Source organism: Cynocephalus volans, chromosome 1, assembly GCF_027409185.1.
Source record: "Cynocephalus volans isolate mCynVol1 chromosome 1, mCynVol1.pri, whole genome shotgun sequence".
NCBI classification, from domain to species: Eukaryota; Metazoa; Chordata; class Mammalia; order Dermoptera; family Cynocephalidae; genus Cynocephalus; species Cynocephalus volans.
In genome coordinates this window covers 231,082,083-231,095,938 of record NC_084460.1, presented here as the reverse complement: position 1 = coordinate 231,095,938, position 13,856 = coordinate 231,082,083, and the positions used below count along the sequence as shown (strand labels likewise).

Sequence of the window (13,856 nt, the reverse complement as noted above, 5' to 3'; positions counted from 1 at the left end):
TACCGTTACCCATTAATTCAAATGATAGCTTGTAGGTTGAGTTTCATGTGCATTTTAATTTTAAGTACGTTTCCCTTGAGTTATGTTTATTAAGAATAACTACTGACATTTGTGAAATGCCTTTTTAGCATCTGTGGAAATGAGCGTAGGCTATTCTTTTCTTTATTTTTAAGGTAAATTTTATAAATGGACTTAGTAATGTGAAACCATTCTTGCATCCCTGGAAGAAGCCATATTGGGACATGATGTATTTCATTTTGTAACATACTGTTGGATTTTCTTATCTGTTATTAATTTAGGATTTTGCATCAATATTCATTAGGGAAATTGATTTGTAATTTTTGCATGTATACATGCAACTTTCTCAGGTATTGGTATATATGTTATAATTCCTTCCAAAAATAATTTGGATTTGTTCTCTATTTTTTATGCTATAGAACTTCTTAAATAGTTTAGGGATTATCAAGACTTTAAAAGTCAGGTATGATTTCCCCAGTGAAAGCATCAAAGCCTGGTACTTACTTGTGAAATAGCTCTTTGACAAATTTCTTTTTCTTCTCTAGAGATTGGTCTACTCAAATTACCAATCTTAGCTTGTGTCAGTTTTGCTAAAGTTTATTTCCCTAGAAATTATGTATCTCATGTACATATTTAAAACTTTAATAGAATTGTGAAAAGTAGTCTTTTATGACATTTTTAATATTTCTTCTGTTTCTATGGCTAGTTCCTTTTTGAAATTTCTCATTTCTTTATTTTTGTTTTCTCCATCTAAAATTTTGTATTAATTAGAGGTTTTCTTTCTAAGGCATGCACTTATTGGTTTATCAATTTGATTAGTTTTCAAACTCACAAAAGCTTGCTTTTATCTTTATTCTGTTTTTATCAATTTAATTTGTTGCCTCTTTTATATCATATTGATTTATTTTCATTCATTCAACTTTTTTTACTATATGGTATTAAGGCTATATATTTTTCTGTAAGCACTGTGTAAGCTATACCCTGTGAATTCAGGTATGTAATATTTTTGTTATCTTTTTCTAGAGAATATGCAACTTTTATTTTCTTATATTTTAACTCAAGTCATTTAACATAGTTATTAATTTTCCAATAGAAAAGGTATTTTTAAAAGATTTATTATTTTGTTAATAACTTCTGGTTTTATTATCCTACAGCCATAAAGTACTGTTTGTGTTATTTCTCCTTTTGTAAATTTTCTAATATTTGCCTTGTGATTTATTATTTGATTAATTTCATGAGTTTTATGTGAATGTGAAAAGAGGGTAATATTAGAAAATATCAGGGTATAAACTTCTGGTCAAGATGGTGGAATAGACAGTCCCCAGCATCAATCTCTCCCACAAATCAACCAATTTACAACTATAAAAAAGCAATGACAGACAAGCTGGGACTTCTGGGGTTGCTAGAGCTTAGGGGAAGAGGAGAGACCTACAGAGTGCATGGAGGTGGGAGAAGCCATGATGAGAGAAAGAATAGTGCTCCAGCAGTTTTGAATCCCGGACACTTCCAGGCTGGAGCTGCTGAGCACATGGAGCAGGGGCTGACAAAAGCCATAGCTGTGCCCTTCAGATTAAGTTGCTTGAAGGTGGCAGGGGAGAAAAGGGCCTTGGTGGGCCCCAGGCCAGCAAGACCTCTAACAGGGTTCCGGTGGACCTACATAGGGGCAAGGAGCCACAACAACTGAAAAAAAAGAGCCACTAGGAGGCCAGTGAGTCATTGTAAGGGATGAGAGCATGGTTCATCCCATAGAAAGTGTTTGGAGCACGGGCAGCGTGGGAGACAGGCCCACCAGGGGAACGCTGGGACACAGCAAGGACAGCTGATCTTCCCCCCAAACAGCATAGGATGACTCAGAGGAAACTGGTCAGGAATATAGAATTGCATGGGCTGCAGTTTGATGAAAAGACTCAGGCCCAGACCAGAGTTTCTACACAACCCAGGTGCACAAGATTTTTCTAGACCCAGAAGTACCTATAAAGTCAACCATTAAAACCTGAGCTGCACAAAAAAGCCTTCCTTAGGGAATCAGCAGCAAAGCAGCAATTTAGCTCAACCACACAGTTCAAGTACTGGTCCCCACAGGAAGTTCTGCTATCTTAGAAGTAAGTAAAGGACAAGAAATTAGTTTCAGTGTAGAGTTTAAGTGGTAGGCACAGCAAATAATCCATCACAGAACTGAAAGAAAAGACAAAGTGCCCACAACTAGAGACAAAGTTTTATATTTACTCCTAAAGTTCTTATTTTGCCAAAGAACACCTATAACACGTAGAATGCCTGGAAGTCCCATGGGTTACCAAGCCAGAAAGAGGGGAGGGCCGGGGCCCTCAGCCATGCCTCCCAACACCCACAATCAGTGCTGAGGGTGGGGGCCAAGGCCCTCTGCCACACACCCCTGACACACACAACCAGCCCAGTGCCGACCACTGAGCTGCCACAGGAAGCACCCCAGGATCTCTTGATCCAGGATGGTGGGGGGCCAAGGGCCTTGGCCATGCTCCCTGGACACCCACAGACAGCCCAGTGATGACCACCGAGCCACTGCAGGAAGTGCCCTGGGCTATTCCAAGCTGAGGCAGTCGGGGGACGAGGGCTTTTGCCACAACCCGTGACAACTGCACCCAGCCCAGAATTGACCAAGTCACTGCTGGAAGCCCCTTGGTCTCCCCTATGGAAATGAGGGGGGTGCCACAGGCCTCAATCTTTCCCCTCCTCCTTCCTCCTTCTTCCATCCCATTTCCTTCCCCTTTCCCCTCTCCCCCTCCCTCCCAATTGCTCTGCAACAGCATCACAGAATGTAAAAAAAAAAAAATGTTAATTAAAAAAAAGGAAAAGAAAATATCAGGGTACAAAAGTCGGTATTTACTTTTTAAAACTCTACCTTATTTTATGTTGTCTTCTATGTTCTTACCTATTTTCTGTCATACAGATATGTTTTGAATATTTTAAAGTGCACTAAAGTCTACTATTATTAGGGCGTTTCTCTATATATCTTGCAATTTCTGTTTTACAAATATTGCTGCTATGTTATTTATTTCATCGTTGTTCACATTTTATAGACATTCATATAAATAATTTTATATCATTACTCTAAGTTAGCTCTTAACACTATAAGGTATCTTCCTTTTTAATTAATAATTTTCCATCTAAATTCCACTGTATCTTAAATCATGACACTTGAGTCTCTTTTTTTTCTTGCTATATTTTTAAACCACCTTTTAGTCTTTGTTTTAGTTGTGTCTTTTTTATACAGTGTGAAGTGAGGTTTTTCTCCATTTCTAATAAGAAAATAATACTTTTTTAATTGGTAATAACTGTAGTATCTATTTAAATTTGTTAATATAATTGATATTTTTTCTTAGTACTAACATCTTCTATGTGAAATATATTCTCTTAAAGTATTACATTGTGTTTTCATTGCTCTTTTTTACTGTGTGATTTTTATTGTTGTTTTATTCTGTTTTTGCTTTGTTATGGTATTTGGGAATATTTTTATTGTTCTCTAATGGTTATCTTTATTTAAAAAATTTATATAATGTTTTTAATCTCCCCTTCTTTTCCCTAATTTCTTTTGATTTCTTACTTTGAGCAAGAATAAAATTAGCTTGTGATTCTTTTCCTCCCTTCCCACCATGAAATTTAAGTCAATGATATTATTACTCTTAGTGCTCCTCTTTGTGCTCCTAAGTATACTTAGTGTTCTGCTGTTCAGTTTATCAGTTTAAATTGTATCATTTGACTTTTGTCTATTAACAACAAGGCACTCAATGAGCTTACTTATGGTATTTCTAGTTTGTCAGATATACAATGTGTATATACTTTTCACTCTGGTTTTGTCTTAAAATTCTAGTGAAAATGTATTCAATGCTCATATCAGCCATTTTGTCAAGTTTTCTCCAAACATAACTTTTTAGAAAAAGCTTATTATCTTCAGGAAAGATTCCTGAGTAAAATATTTTCAGAGTTCTTTCTTGTTCCAACACTACTTTTCTATAGCCTTGACACTTGAAGGTCAGCCTAGGTAGATACAACATATTTGGGCCACACTTTATGGCCTTATGAATCTGGTAGACATTGTAGACATTGTTTCATTCCTTTATTGCATCAACTGTAGTTGAGATGGTTGACAAGGAGTCTGTTGCCAACCTGCTTGACTCTCTTTTGTAAGCGATTTTGGTATCTGGGGTCTTGCACACTTTTTAAGTCCCCTACTGTTTTCTCCTCAGTAGCTAATGCTCCGACCATTCATGTCACAGACCTACTTTAAATTATTTCTTACTCACTGTGGGGCCCTCTTCTTTTGAGGGTAAACTCTATTTGATATATGTTCTTTCACTCCAAGGAGACCTCTGTACTCCTGTTTTTATATCTGGTTTCTGCTTGACTCTCTTTTGCAGTGGACTCTCCTGAGCCAGTTCTGCTGGTCTTAGGTGTTTATTTCCCCACCTATATGTACATTGAAGTTTGTAATGTCTCTTTCTCTAGTTATTCTGTAGGTATGGCTTATAGGTACTTTTATTTGCACCTTCCCCTTATTGATCTCTATGGCTTTTAGGAGGATCCATGAGGAAACTGGAATTTAGGTATCTGTCGTTGTCTGTGGGAAGCTGGAAGCCTTATCACAAAATAATATTGGAGTAAAAAATTGTTATACTGCATATACATTTAGATAGCAAAATAAATAATAAATAAAAACTTTGTCCAAAAAGCCTCTGTTGTAATACTAAAGCCTCAGTTGTTTAATACTAAATCAAACATATACAAGCTGACAATTTTTCATATCAATTACTTCCTTAGGTATGTCTAAATGACAGTACAATATTCTATTAAAGCAATATTGGAGCAAATACATTAATGTAATATGATTCTATTATTCTGAATGTTTTACCCTGAACAATATCACATTTGGGGAAAACTCCATCAAAATCACCAATTCATCAATCTCCCAGGTGACCTATTTAGGAACAAAATTGAACTACTGTAAAAAAACTATTTTCATCCTAAAGTCTTGTTCCTTTAAGTTGATGACTGTTTTGATTTTGTTTTGATTTCGAACAAATTCAGTCATTATTAAATGATTCCTGGGAGTATACTTTAGCTAATGTCAGCCTCTATTTCTGACATGAATATCAATAAGATAATTGGGTGGAGGGATGCCTAGTTTAATTTCTTCATTGTTTTCTCAAATTCTTCATTTTTTCTCCATGGAATAGTTGTCTTGCATGGTCCACCAAATTAGATGGAAGTGAAAAAGAAAGGGGTGCATAAACAACATGGCAGAGAAGGGGATTTTAGAAAAAATAAAATAAAATAATGTGTTCATTAAAAAATGAAATGCAGATGGAGAATTAAAACTTTGGTTTCCTGAATGGAAGATAATCTATACAGTAGCTCCCAAGATATAGTACACAGTCTATGCAAACTTAAATTGTGATTAAAATAGCATCTCGTGTGCAAGTCATAACAAATTTAGTGTAGATTCTGCTCCTAATTTTGTGAACATGAGTGGTTTCCCGATGCTGCAGCTGTCACTCATACTGAGAATCATTGGACGGAGTGCAAATATGCAAATAAAACTTTCCCAGAGCATGACAAAGGCTTATTATTCATGAGTAGTATATTGCTTTTGATTACACCCTTCTGTCATTATATGGTCTAAATTTCCCTTTACTTGGTGTCAGTTTATGAAGAATCGATTGTTGTCAAGCAGAGAAATAAAAGATAGACAAATTATGCTTGGTAGCTTTTGAAACTATCCAATTTCTACTTCACATTAATTCTCATTTTTGGCAAACCTCTACTGATTTTTTTTTCTTAAAGTACAATTTTACTATCAACATAAACTAATGCTGTTGGCTACTTTAAACATTGTTATTCCGGGCCGGCCCGTGGCGCACTCGGGAGAGTGCAGCTCTTGGGGGCGCGGTGGAGGCGTCGCTGCGGGTTCGGATCCTATATAGGAATGGCCGGTGCGCTCACTGGCTGAGCGCGGTGCGGGGGATTCCAAGCCAAGGGTTGCGATCCCCTTGCCGGTCACAAAAAGACAAAATAAATAAATAAATAAATAAATTGTTATTCCAAAGGTAGCTACTAGAAAGAAAGAAAGAGAAAAAAATTAAATTCTAATAAACCTATTTTTGCAGACACATCTTAACCTTCAAAATAGTAATATGATTACTTCAAAACCTACAGTCCACCTGTAAGCTATTGTATCACTTAATAATTTGAAATGGACGTGTGCTTACAAAGAATACGATGGTACACATAAAAGCAAATTTAAACTGGCATTTTCCCTTAAACAATGCTTAATCTTTTGTCTAAATATAGTGTGTGTAATTATGTAAGAGTGTGCGTGTGCGTGTGCGTGTGAGTGGTAGGATTTAAGTGAGTGTAATGAAGAAAGGGTTATTGTTTGTTTGAGATGTAGGTTTCATATATTTAACTACCTCTCCTGAAATGTGGACAAAATGAAGGAAAAAAAATGTGAAGTGACAGCAAGAAACACAGTCTTTAAAAAAGTGAAGTATTAAATTGAAAAGATTAAGGAAAAGAAAAGGAGCTAAATATATAGTAGAAAAGATGGATCATTAAAGAAGACTATGATAAATTGAGCTGAGTGTATTCTGGAAACCTGGAGACATTTTTTTTGTTTGTTTTATTTTGGGTTTTTTGTATCGAATGAAATGGCAGATCATTTCTTAGTACAAATATCTAGTTTTAGGGTCAGAAAGAAACTCTACACAAGAAAAGTGAGCAGCTTTCTCTGTGAAGTTCTAATTTTTTCACAGTGATATTATTCTCTGTAGAAGATATAGGACTAGCCACAAAGAGATGACTTATGTCATCTGGAATAAAGCAAGTACAGAACAAAGTGTTATTTTTGATAGGTCTAACTATCAAATTGAAAAATGCCGCATAATTAAGCCAATTAATTGCTATATAATAAATATAAATACCAAATAAAAGGTATAATTAAACTTTTTTTTTCCTCATTGATGGCTTTTGTAGAAATCCTCAGTCTAAAAAACAGAAATGCAGCAGAGTGGAAGGGAAAATTGTACTTTTTAAAAAATCAGTTATAGGGGTCACATCTAAAGGAACTAATAGCAATTAGTTTTCTGTCCTAATATCTGTCACTATGGAATATTAGTACAACATGAAAGAGGACCAAATTATATCCTTGTTTACACTATTAATGTCTAAGTTAACTGCCTTCAAGTATAAGAAGTTTTCACTTTTACTATTTTAAATAAAATATTTTTAAGTTTCATTTAAAATTATTAAAAAGTATATTTGAATTTCACATTTCTTCTATTAGGTAGCATAAATCTAGTATCACACTTTGGTTCACACATGCACACACAAATTTTAATTTGTCAAACATTTTTTAAGAGGGTTGGGGGAACCTAAATTAACCAAAAATCTTAATTCAGCAATACACATCCAAATAGAAAATGAATGCATCGTGTTTTTATCTTGTTTTGGAGCCAAAGAATCAATTCAGCCACAATAAAAGTTGACTTATATTTTCAAATAGATTTTAACTAATAACTTTTTCACTCCTCATCAATTTAAAATGTCTTTTGTTTAAATTTAGGTCTACTTAATTTCCTGTTGCCATCATTATCAAAATTACATTTTACTAAAATTTAGATATTTGCTAACAGGAAATAAGCCCACATTAAGTTTTCTTTGTTCTCAGAAATTTTACCAAGTTAATAAGTTTTACTAAGTTACTGCATGTTAAAACTATACGTGAGATATTTTATCTACATATATATATATTTTTTTTTTTTTTCCCCAGATTCTTCACCTTTTCTCCTTAGCAAGTATTGTATATCACCAGGCTTCTCATGACACTGATCTCAAATCCATTCATTTGTTCCTTCACAGATAACCACACTTCCTATGCCTCATAGCGAGGGTGGGAGGCATTGGCAGGAATTTTTCAATAAGCCTCAATAAATACCTCTTCACCCCTCGTGACAAATCCTGACTGAATTCCAGTCTCCACCTGGGCCTGTGCCCTCTTCCATTCCTTCACAATCTGCCTTCACCAATGGCCTCTCTCTCGCCAATGTTTTCTACTGGCTCCTTCCTCTGCTGCTCATACTCCTGCTGCTGAGAATAAGTAGCCTACACTTCAACAGACACATTTTGTTTATATCACATCATGGTTTTTAAAGTTTTAATTAGTTGAATTTGTTGCCAAACACTTAAAAAATGGAAGATTACACATAAAAACTAGAATGTCTGGCTTATTTTCTTAAAAATGTGAGTATCTAGCTACATGTCCCACATGTTTGCAAAAAGCTGGAACAGAATGCTGGCCATCTATCCCCTTTAGAAGGGATATGCAGTTCACAGTTCACGGCATTCCTCCCCTTGTCTTACCTTTCATGTATACTTGGCTTCCTTCCTTCAAGTTACTTGTCTCTTCCTACAGACGTTTGGATCTAGCACACCTACTCACTTTTGTTTCTACTGTTTCCTTTACTCCTCAGCCCATTATAATTGAACTCTCTATGTTGTGCTCTCTACACTGCTCTCTATGTTGTGTTTACCTTGTTAATTCCCTTTTCTCCCTTCTTTCACATGCCATGTCACCACAACCCCTTGCATCTTTTGATCTCTGTAACAACTATGTTAGTACCATTTGCTTTTGCTCATACTGTACTCTTAAATGCTGTTCGCTTATTCCCCAAGAGCTGCTTTTAGTATTCCTCTCTTCACAGTCATCTTCTCTATGCATCCTGCTTGGGCAAACTCACCTGTCTCCTACAGGGTAAAGACCCTCTCACAAGTCAGTATCAGCAGCCCACACCTTTCTTTAGGCTTTGCTCATTGCTTAGAATCTCATATATCCAACTGCCCACTGGACAGCTCCGTTGGAAGATTTTAGTATTTCTGGAAGATTTAATATTTCAGTCTAAGATTCTTCTTCCCATCTCTAGCTACCATCCAGCCCATTCACCAAAACTATTTGTGTTTTAACAAACACTTCAGGTCATTCTGATGCCCATGAAAGATTGAAAACCATGGTCTAAGTTAATTAATGTTTAGATAAAATTATAAAAATAAATTTAAATGAAACTAAATGTAAAAAACATAATAAAATAAACTCAAATTTCTAATTTTTAGACGTGAACTTTTTCATTTAATCTTACTAAGGTACTATATGGAGATTCAATTATCTTTGAAAAGATTAAAATTATACTCTTAAAGAGAATTTTATTTTTGTGCTTACTAAAATAAAAGTTTGAATTATTCTAAAAGCTTCAACTGAAGTTAAATCTATCCATGCAAAATACAGTTCATAATTTAGGCAATTATCTAGCTAATTTAAGACACTGAAAATGTATTCATATGGCTTGGGCTCAATACTCTGGATAATTGACACATAAAATATATATTTGCGTCAATAGCTACATTACTCCCTCAAATTTGTATCTCAATTTTCAGACCTCAAGCTAAGGAACAAAGAAATTTTTTGTATAGCTCATTTATAAAAGGGCTTTCACTGTGTTTTTACTACTCTCCACTGGAGCCGAAAGTCATTCCTTAATTCAATGATGAAGAGCTTCAGTAGTAATATAGAGTTTCCCACTCAGCGAGAATTACTATAGAAACAATCTACTATTTAGATGAATTTAATTAAATGTTTTACAATGTAGCTAATGTTTACTATTGTCATGTGTTTGGAAGTTTCCTCTTTTAAAAGATTAACTTTGATGTAGGAAAAAAATCATGACATGGTTGCACACAGAGATCTGAGAAAATTTCAGTCATAGTTGCAACAAATTTTATGTCATATTTCCCCCCTAGGATTTAGACAAAGTACATACTTCCAAGAAAATTATTAGTAGATGAAAAAAATTATGCATTTGCCCTTCACTAACAATGGATGGTAATGAATGCCCAAATTGACATATCCACACCAGAAAGTCCCCGTGTGAGTATCATTTGGAAGATTTTGTTACCTAGCAACACCCAAATCAGTGACAGTCCCGATTCATACAGCATTTGTTTTTAAAACACTCCATCAAGAGTCCCTGTGAATGTAATGACTACATAATCATCCAAGATCAACCTAAGTCAAGATGTTATCACTTGCCCAGGACTTGAATGGACTCTTTAACTTAGCATTTGGAAAAGGAAGAAATCTAACAAGGAGAAACAAAATAAAGTATGAGTAAATCATGGACTGATTTATGAAACAGTTATTTTAAGCACATAGACACCTAATTAGGTACTAATTAATAATACTGGTATTAATAATTACTAATACTTGAGTGTTTGCTTTAATTTCCAATCCTTCCTCACTGAAGGACTTTAACCTTGAGTGGCTAGAAGCAGCCCACCGCCTTGCCCTGTCTTCTGCCTTATCTCCTTATCCAAATCCATGTTTTCTGCTTCTTTGCTCTCATGATGAACTGGCCAGGTTGGAAGCAGTGTCTCTCGGATTTCATCAGCATTTGTGAACATGTTTTCACAAGTTCTCTGTTGCTGCTGCATCTCCTGTGATTATTCTCATGCTTTGCTGCAGCAGTAACTTCCTCCTCACCTCCACCTACTGCCTTAAGACTCCTATTACTTCAGCTTCCAATTTGGTCCTACACTCATTGTCTTATTGTAGGATCTTGCTTTTGCTCTGTTATCTATCACCCTAGAAAATGTCACAAGACTCTTAGTTTTTCAGGATATTACTGATCATATCTGCTTCTTTAAAGGGTCCCACATTTAGCTTCAGGTTTACTAGGTCAGTGGACTCCCTGGTGATCTTTTATTAATCACTAACTCCAAGACTGCACTGGCTACACTGGCCCATTTGCCCTGCACTAATCAGGGCAGCCACTTTGTCAGTACGGAGTTCACACTGAATGGTACTTTTTCATAGTCCAGCTGGTAACTGCAACCTTCTTTGACAAATTCTGGATTGTTCTAGAAACCAAGAAGTCAGTATCATATACCTCTTTACATATTTAGGAGTAGGAAAGACTAATCTCCTTGCAGGGTGCCTCTACGAAATTTTCTCCCTAAAAAGAAAAGGCAGATATGTAAATAATCTTCCCTGTTTCTCCCATCAAATTTGATCTTTTGCTCTCTGACTCATGGATTAAAAGCAGATTTCTCTGCACATCCAGGATTACCTGGCTGGAGAAAATTCTCACACTGATTGTACAGCTTCCAATTTAAGTGTCTGACTTGTAAATACTCTGACTTTAGAAAGGTACATTGGTATTAATTTACACATTTTTATTTTGTGTGATAACAGCTGATAGCAGACTTAATTCAGATCATAATGTTTTCACACCAAAAGATGGCTATCTCTCCCTCTCTGTACTGGACACTATGGCACTCTGCCCAGACAACTTCCTCAGAGCTGGAATAGCCCAGCTGCTGGAAATATTGACTGCTGAGGGCACACAGCTCTTCCTCTCCCTAGGAATTATTGTCAAAGGCAGAGAACTGCTTTACCCAAGATAATAAATGGCCTTTCCCACATGGTGGCCAGTGACTGATGCAGGGGTATGAAGACCAGATACCCTGGCTTCAATTTGGCAGGACTCTAAAGGGCCATCCCCCTTCCATAGCTACCCAGAAGATTGGCTGAAGCTTCAGTTGCATATGAATGGCAGTTTAACTGTCTCTTCCCAATCCTGTTTTCTTAATACATATATCTCCTGAGAGAATTCTACATTAACCTTTTGCACAGTCTGTTTTCAAGTATCTAATCTAAAATATCCTCCCACCACTCCTAATCCTTTGTGAGGGGAACAATCTCTGCTTATAGCCTTCACAACACTCCTCCACTCAACTTCCCTAAACACACAGACACACAGACACACAAACACACGTGTGCAATCTCTCCTTAACCCATTATAGTCTCTAGTTTGCATGACTGCTTGAACTTAGGTTTCTCTGTACTTTTCAGTTCATCATTCAACTAAGCAGAACTAAGCAAGAGTCAAATGCTTCTACTATATTTAATTGGGTTGTAGTCATAAAATTATTACATAAAGTTCTAAGAGTTTGTAGAAATGATGAGAAATTGAATCAAAGAAATATTTGGGAATTTGCAGTTATATTGTGAGGAAATTCACTGATTAAAAACAGATGAAGAATTTTGCAGAAATATTTGTTTTTATGCAAGAACTTTGATTGTATCTAATATTCCTAGATATATTCTTAAGTTAGAAGAATTGCTTGAGGTCAAAAACTGGTGCAATCGTTTTCTTCCAAATTCTAGTGCATGAGAACCAATTCCCACAGGAGAGGAGAGACAGAAAGAGAAAATGATGACTGTTCAGATTGATGAGGTCTGTCAAATTGAAAAAGTTTGGTGATGACATTTTCTAGAACCCCATTACCACAGGAAATAGGGTAGAAGTGTAATTGTGATAATTACAATTTTATGAGAAATGCAATTAGCACAAATGTGTAAACAAAGAAACTTAAAACTGGAAAGAATATCAAGAATCAATTAATCCTACGGAATCCTAGGGGAGATCAATGTGGAAGGACTTTGAGTGAGGGAGGGCATGTTCGTTGCTTGACCTCTGAAATAATCAGCAAAAGTTTGTGTATGCATTATGTACATTTATTGAGAGGAAAGAGTAAGGATTTTCATCAGATTCTCATATAGATACTTATGACCAAAGAAAACACCAAATCTTGGGAAAAATTGAAATTAAATCAAAGAAACTGCTGTTTTATTCTGACTTTACATGATTTCCCATTTGACTTTGACCAGATATTTAACATATTTGCATATATAGATTGGAGAGATAATTCTAGGCTATTAAAGAAGAAAATGATGGCAAGATCCATAAGCCACTTTGGTTAAATAAAAAGCTCTTAGTTCACTATGGCACATGGGTACATAGACACATGAAGACACAGCTTCTAAATTTGTATTCGGCAGCTTCATAAAAGTGACATGTCCTAAGAAAGACATTATAGTAGTAATTATAAGTTTATGTGTGCTAGCAACTATATACCTTCTCAGATGAAAATGGTGTTTAAACAAAAGTAGTTTACCAGTACTTGTAATTATTTCTGGTAATGCATAAAAGTAAGTAAAAAACCTTATTTTTTTCAGCTTTATTAAGCATTTTAATAGATTATAGACTAAATAGTAGCTATTTTTATTATTCAAGTTAGAAAGAAAATATAATAAAATCCGTAAGACTTACAAGGATAGTTTTCAATGTTAAGATCCATAACCAGATTACACTCATCTATGTTTTATATTTCATGCCTGAAAGTGCTAGCATTGAGCAAAATTATCAATGTGTATTCTTTCCGGATGAACTACAGTTAGACAACTAAATCTGTAATGCAATATAACATGGTCATATTAACCTAGTGATGCAGAAAAGACCATCTGTGCCACATTGGATATGACTAAACTATAGGAACAAACTAAATGCCTTGTGTGGTCATTAATTTAAGAAAGCCAGTGAATTGTTTTTAAAGGAGGAGGTTAATGTTCCTGATGAAGAATGAATATATGTAGGCATTGACCTTCAGTGCATTGTAATAAGCTTGCAGAATTGATTTTTAAACTGCTTTAAAACTCAATTTCATGTACATTAAAAACTAATCAAATGACTTTGATGCAGTTCACTGATTTTTAACTTGGCAATTTACTTGGGAATATAAAAGTTATTAGTAGAAATATGTAAGAATGCTTGCAAACAGTTATCATGATGCACTGTTATTTAATCTGCTTCACACAGACTGGTTACTCTCATCTTTGTTTTATTAATCCAGAGTTTGATGTTAAATGTCTGTGCATTGTATCATGGTTTTTACCAGAGAGATAAATTCTATTTCAA

At 35.2% G+C, this 13,856-nt stretch overlaps 1 protein-coding gene across 1 annotated transcript in view; it reads left to right on the top strand.

Annotated features, from left to right (window-relative positions):
* Positions 1–13,856, top strand: part of KCNH7 (potassium voltage-gated channel subfamily H member 7) — a 491,077-nt gene that overhangs the window by 334,044 nt on the left and 143,177 nt on the right. The gene's annotated exons all lie outside the window — the stretch shown is intronic.